Below are 6,697 nucleotides of genomic sequence, written 5' to 3' on the forward strand. Positions count from 1 at the left end.
GTTCTGACTCGATGGCACCTGACAACAACAACAACAATGTATATGGAAATGTTGCACTACCCCGCCATGTAGCTAGCTCTCTGTATATGGACATTTTAGACTCTTCTACCATGAAGCTAGCTCTGTGTACATGGATATGTTGGACTGTTCTTCCAAGTAGGTAGCTCTCTGTATATGAACATATTGGACTTGTCTACCATGTAGCTAGCTGTATATGGAAATGTTGTACACATCTGCCATGTAGCTAGAACTCTGAATTTGGAAATGTTGCACTACCCTGACATGTAGCTAGCTCTTGTATATGGACATTTTGGACTCGTCTGACATGTAGCTAGCTCTCTGTACATGGATATGTCAGGCTGGTTTGCCAAGTAGGTAGCACTCTGTATATGAAAATACTGGAATTGTCTGCCATTTAGCTAGCTCTCAGTATATGGATACATTGGAAACATCTGCTATATAGCTAGAATTCGGAATATGGACATGTTGGAGTACTCTGCCATATAGCTAGCTCTCTGTATATGGACACGTAGGCCACATCTGCCATGTAGCTAAAACTCTGTATATGGAAATGATGCACTACCCTGCCATGTAGCTAGCTCTCTGCATTTGGACAATATTGACTCGTCTGCCATGTAGATAGCTCTCTGTACATGGATATGTTGGACTGATCTGCCAAGTAGGTTGCCCTCTGTATATGAACATATTGGAATTGTCCTCCGTGTAGGTGGCTCTCAGTATACGGACACGTTGGACCCATCTGCCATGTAGCTAGTACCCTGAATATGGACATGTTGAACTACTGTGGCATTTAGCTAGCTCTCAATATATGGACACGTAGGACACGTCTGCAATGTTGCTAGAACTTTGTATATGGAAATATTGCACGACCCTGCCATGTAGTTAGATCTCTGTATGTAGACAAGTTGTACTCATCTTCCTTGTAGCTAGAACTCTGTATATGGAAATGTTGTACTTCCCTGCCACGTAGCTAGCTCTCTGTATATGGATATTTTGGTCTCATCTGCCATGTAGCTAACTGTCTGTACATGGATATGTTGAACAGATCTGCCAAGTAGGTAGCCCTCTGTATATGATCATATTGGACTTGTCTACCATGTAGCTAGCTCTCAGTATATGGAAACGTTGGACACATGTTCCATGTAGCTAGAACTCTATATATGAAAACGTTGCACTACCATGTCATGTAGCTAGCTCTCTGTATAGGGACATTTTAGACTTGTCTGCCATAACCTAACTCTCTGTTCTTGGATATGATGGATTGATCTGCCAAGTAGGTAGCTCTCTGTATATGAACCTATTGGACTTGTATACTATGTAGCTAGCAGTATATGGACACCTTGGATATATCTGCGATGTAGATTGATCTCTGTATATGGAAATGTTGCACTACGGTTCCTTGTAGCTAGCTCTCTGTATATAGACAAGTTGGCTTCATCTGCCTGGTATCTAGAACTCTGTATATGGAAATGTTGCACTTACCTGCCATGTAACTCTCTGTATATGTACATTTTGGACTAGTCTGCCATGCAGCTAGCTCTCTGTAAGTGGATATGTTCCACTGATCTGACAAATAGCTAGCTCTCTGTATATGAACATATTAGACTTATCTGCCATGTAGCTAGTTCTCAATATATGGACACCATGTACACATCTGCCATGGAACTAGAACTCTGTATATGGAAATGTTGCACTACTCTGCCATGTAGCTAGCTCTCTGTATACAGACAAATTGGACTCGTCTGCCTTGTATCTAGAACTCTGTATATGGAAATGTTGCAGTACACTGCCATGTAGTTAGCTCTGTGTATATGGACATTTTGGTCACCTCTGCCATGTAGCTAGATCTCTGTACATGGATATGTTACAATGATCTATGAAGTAGGTAAGTCTCTGTAAATGAACATATTGGATTTGTCTGCCATGTACCCAGCTCTCGGTATATGGACATGATGGACTCCTCTGCTATATAGCTAATACCCTGTCTATGGACATGTTGTACTACTCTGCCGTGTAGCTAGCTCTCAGTATAGGGACACGTTGGATACATCTGCCATGTAGCTAGAACTCTGTATATGAAAATGCTGCACAACTCTGCCATGTAACTAGCTCTCTGTATACTGACAAGTTGCAGTCATCTGCCATGTAGCTAGATCTCTGTATATGGAAATGTTGCACTACTCTGCCATGTATCTAGCTCTCTGTATATAGACAAGTTTGACTCATCTGACATTTAGATAGAACTATGTATATTTTAAAATAACGTTATATGGATGCGAAAGCTGATGGTGAATAAGGAAGATCGTAAAAGAATTGATGCCTTTGAGTTGTGGTGTTGGAGGAGAATACTGAAAGTGTCATGGACTGCCAAAAAAACCAATAGATCTAATTTGGAAGAAGTGCAACCAGAGTGCTCCTTGGAGGCCAAGATGGCTAACCTTCGTCTCTCATAATTTGGACATATTGTCCAGAGAGAACAGTCGCTGGAGAAGGATGTCATTCTGGGTAAGGTGAAGAATCAGAGAAAAAGAGGAAGACCCCCAACGAGATGGATCAGCCAGGTGACATCACTGATGGCGTAAAATGTGTCAGCGGTAGTGAGGTTGGCCCAGGATCGGACATTGTTTCATTCTGCTGTGCATGGGGTCTCTATGAGTCGGTTCCAACTTGATGGCACCTGACAACAACAACAACAATGTATATGGAAATATTGTACTTCCCTGCCATGTAGCTAGCTCTCTGTATATGGACATTTTGGACTCGTCTTCCATGAAGCTAGCTCTGTGTACATGGATATGTTGGACTGTTCTGCCAAGTAGGTAGCTCTCTGTATATGAAGATATTGGACTTTTCTACCATGTAGCTAGCTCTCAGTATATAGAAATGTTGTACACATCTGCCATGTAGCTAGAACTCTATATATGGAAATGTTGCACTACCCTGCCATGTAGCTAACTCTTTTATATGGACATTTTGGACTCATCTGCCATGTAGCTAGCTCTCTGTACATGGATATGTTGGACTGATCTACCAAGTAGGCTGCTGGGTGTATATTAACATATTGGACTTGTCTGCATTCAGGTAGCTCTCAGTGTATGGACACTTTGAACTCATCTGCCATGTAGCTTGAACTCTGTATATGGAAATGTTGCACTACTCTGCCATGTAGCTAGCTTTCTGTATTTGGACATTTTGGACTCGTCTGCCATGTAGCTAGCTCTCTATTCATGGATATGCTGGACAGATCTGCCAATTAGATAGCTCTCTGCATTTGAACATATTGGACTTGTATTCCATGTAGCTAGCTCTCAGTATATGGACATGTTGGACTCATCTGCCATGTAGCTAGTACCGTGTATATGTATATGTTGGACGACTCTGCCTTGTAGCTAGCTCTCAGTATATGGACACATTGGACACATCTGCCATGTAGCTAGAACTCTATATATGGAAGTGTTGCACTACTATGCCATGTAGCTAGCTCTCAGTATATGGACACATTGGACACATCTGCCATGTAGCTAGAACTCTATATATGGAAGTGTTGCACTACTATGCCATGTAGCTAGCTCTCAGTATATGGACACGTTGGACACATCTGCCATGTTTGCTAGAACTCTGTATATGGAAATGTTGCACAACCCTGCCATGCATTTAGATCTCTGTATATATACAAGTTGGACTCATCTGCCTTGTAGCTAGAACTCTGTACATGGAAATGTTGCACTACCCTGCCATGTAGATAGCTCTCGGTATATGGACATTTTGGACTTGTCTGCATGTAGCTAGATCTCAGTATGTGGACACGTTGAACACATCTTCCATGCAGCTACTACCCTTAATATGGACATGTTGGCCTACTCTGCCATGTAGATAGCTTCAGTATATGCACACGTTGGACATATCTGCCATGTAGCTTGAACTCTGTATATGGAAATGTTGCACTATTCTGATATGTAGCTAGCTCTCCGTATATGGACATTTTGTATTCTTCTGCCATGTAGTCATTTCTCTGTACATGGATAGGTTGGACTGATCTACCATGTATGCTGCTGGGTGTATATTAATATATTGGACTTGTCTGCATTTAGGTAGCCCTCAGTGTATGGACACTTTGGACTCATCTGCCATGTAGCTTGAACTCGGTATATGGAAATGTTGCACTACTCTGCCATGTAGCTAGCTCTCTGTATTTGGACATTTTGGACTTGTCTGCCATGTAGCTATCTCTCGATACATGGATATGCTGGACAGATCTGCCAATTAGATAGCTCTTTGCATTTTAACATATTGGACTTGTATTCCATGTAGCTAGCTCTCAGTATATGGACATGTTGGACTCATCTGCCATGTAGCGAGTACCGTGTATATGGATATGTTGGACGACTTTGCCTTGTAGCTAGCTCTCAGTATATGGACACATTGGACACATCTGCCATGTAGCTAGAACTCTATATATGGAAATGTTGCACTACTATGCCATGTAGGTAGCTCTCAGTACATGAACACGTTGGACACATCTGCCATGTTTGCTAGAACTCTGTATATAGAAATGTTGCACAACCCTGGCATGCAGTTAGATCTCTGTATATATACAAGTTGGACTCATCTGCCTTGTAGCTAGAACTCTGTACATGAAAATGTTGCACTACCCTGCCATGTAGCTAGCTCTCGGTATATGGACATTTTGGACTTGTCTGGATGTAGCTAGCTCTCAGTATATGGACACGTTGTACACCTCTTCCATGCAGCTACTGCCCAGAATATGGACATGTTGGCCTACTCTGCCATGTAGCTAGCTTCAGTATATGGACACGTTGGACATATCTGCCATGTAGCTTGAACTCTGTATATGGAAATGTTGCACTACTCTGACAGGTAGCTAGCTCTCCATATATGGACATTTTGTATTCTTCTCCCATGTAGTCAGTTCTCTGTACATGGATATGTTGGACTGATCTGCCAATTAGGTAGCTCTCTGTATATGAACATGTAGGACTTGCCTGCCATGTAGCCAGTTCTCAATATATGGAAGTTAGACACATCTGCCATGTAGCTAGAACTCTTTATATGGAAATGTTGCACTGATCTGTAATGTAGCTAGCTGTCTGTATATAAACAAGTTAGATGAATCTGCCTTGTAGCTAGAATTTTATATATGGAAATGTTGCATTACCCTTCCATGTTGCTAGCTCTCTATATATGGACATTTTGAACTTGTCTGCCATGAAGCTAGCTCTCTGTACATGGATATGTTGGACTGATTTGCCAAGTACGTTGATCTCTGTTTATGAACATATTGCACTTGTCTTCCATGTAGATAGCTCCTGTATAAGAGCACCTTTGACACAACTGTCATGTAGCTAGAACTCAGTATATGGACTTGTTGCACTACTCTGCAATGTATATTTTATTTGTGGACTTGTCTGCCATGTACCCAGATCTCTGTACAAGGATATTTTGGACTGATCTGCCAAGTAGGTAGCTCTCTGTATATGAACTTATTGGACTTGTGTGACAGGTAGTTGGCTCTCAGTATATGGACAAGCTGGACATATCTCCCATGCAGCTAGTACCCTGTATATGGACATGTTGGACTACTCTGCCCTGTACTTAGCTCTCAGGGTATGTACACATTGGACACATCTGCCATATACGTAGAACTCTGTATATAGAAATGTTGCATTACTCTGTCATGTAGTTAGCTCTCTGTATATAGACAAGTTGGACTCATTTGCTTTGTACCTAGAACTCTTTGTATGGAAATGTTTCACTACCCTGCCATGTAGCTAGCTTTCTGTATATGGACATTTTGGACTTGACTGCCATATAGCTAGCTCTCTGTACATGGATATGTCGGCCTGATCTTCCATGTAGGTAGCACTCTGTATATGAAAATATTGGAATTGTCTGCCATGTAGCTAGCTCTCAGTATATGGACACATTGGAAACATCTGCTATATAGCTAGAATTCTGAACATGGACATGTAGGAGTACTCTGCCATATAGCTAGCTCTCTGTATATGGACAGGTAGGCCACATCTGCCATGTATCTAGAACTCTGTATATGGAAATACTGCACTACACTGACATGTAGCTAGCTCTCTGCATATGGACATTTTCAACTCATCTGCCATGTAGATAGCTCTCAGTACATGGATATGTTGGACTGATCTGCCAAGTAGGTAGCCCTCTGTATATGAACATATTGGACTTGTCCACCATGTAGGTGGATCTCAGTATACGAAAACGTTGGACCCATCTGCCATGTAGCTAGTACCCTTAATATGGACATGTTGGACTACTGTGCCATGTAGCTAGCTATCAGTGTATGGACACAGAGGACACCTCTGCAATGTTGCTAGAACTCTGTATATGGAAAAGTTGCACTACCCTGCCACATAAATAGCTCTCTGTATATGGATATTTTGGACTCATCTGCCATATCCTAGCTCTCTGTACATGGATATGATGGACTGATCTGCCAAGTAGGTAGCTTTCTGTATACTAACCTATTGGACTTGTCTACCATGTAGCTTTTCTCCCCTGAGCTTAACTGTATTCAAAGCATTATGGTCAACCCTACTTTGAGGTGGCATTTTTCTCCCCAATCCTTTTCTGAGTGCCCTCCCACCTTCCAGTCCTATATCTGACAATGTTTCTCTGCTATGCATAG

The sequence above is a fragment of the Chrysochloris asiatica genome, unplaced genomic scaffold, assembly GCF_000296735.1.
Source record: "Chrysochloris asiatica unplaced genomic scaffold, ChrAsi1.0 scaffold00152, whole genome shotgun sequence".
Classification (NCBI taxonomy): Eukaryota; Metazoa; Chordata; class Mammalia; order Afrosoricida; family Chrysochloridae; genus Chrysochloris; species Chrysochloris asiatica.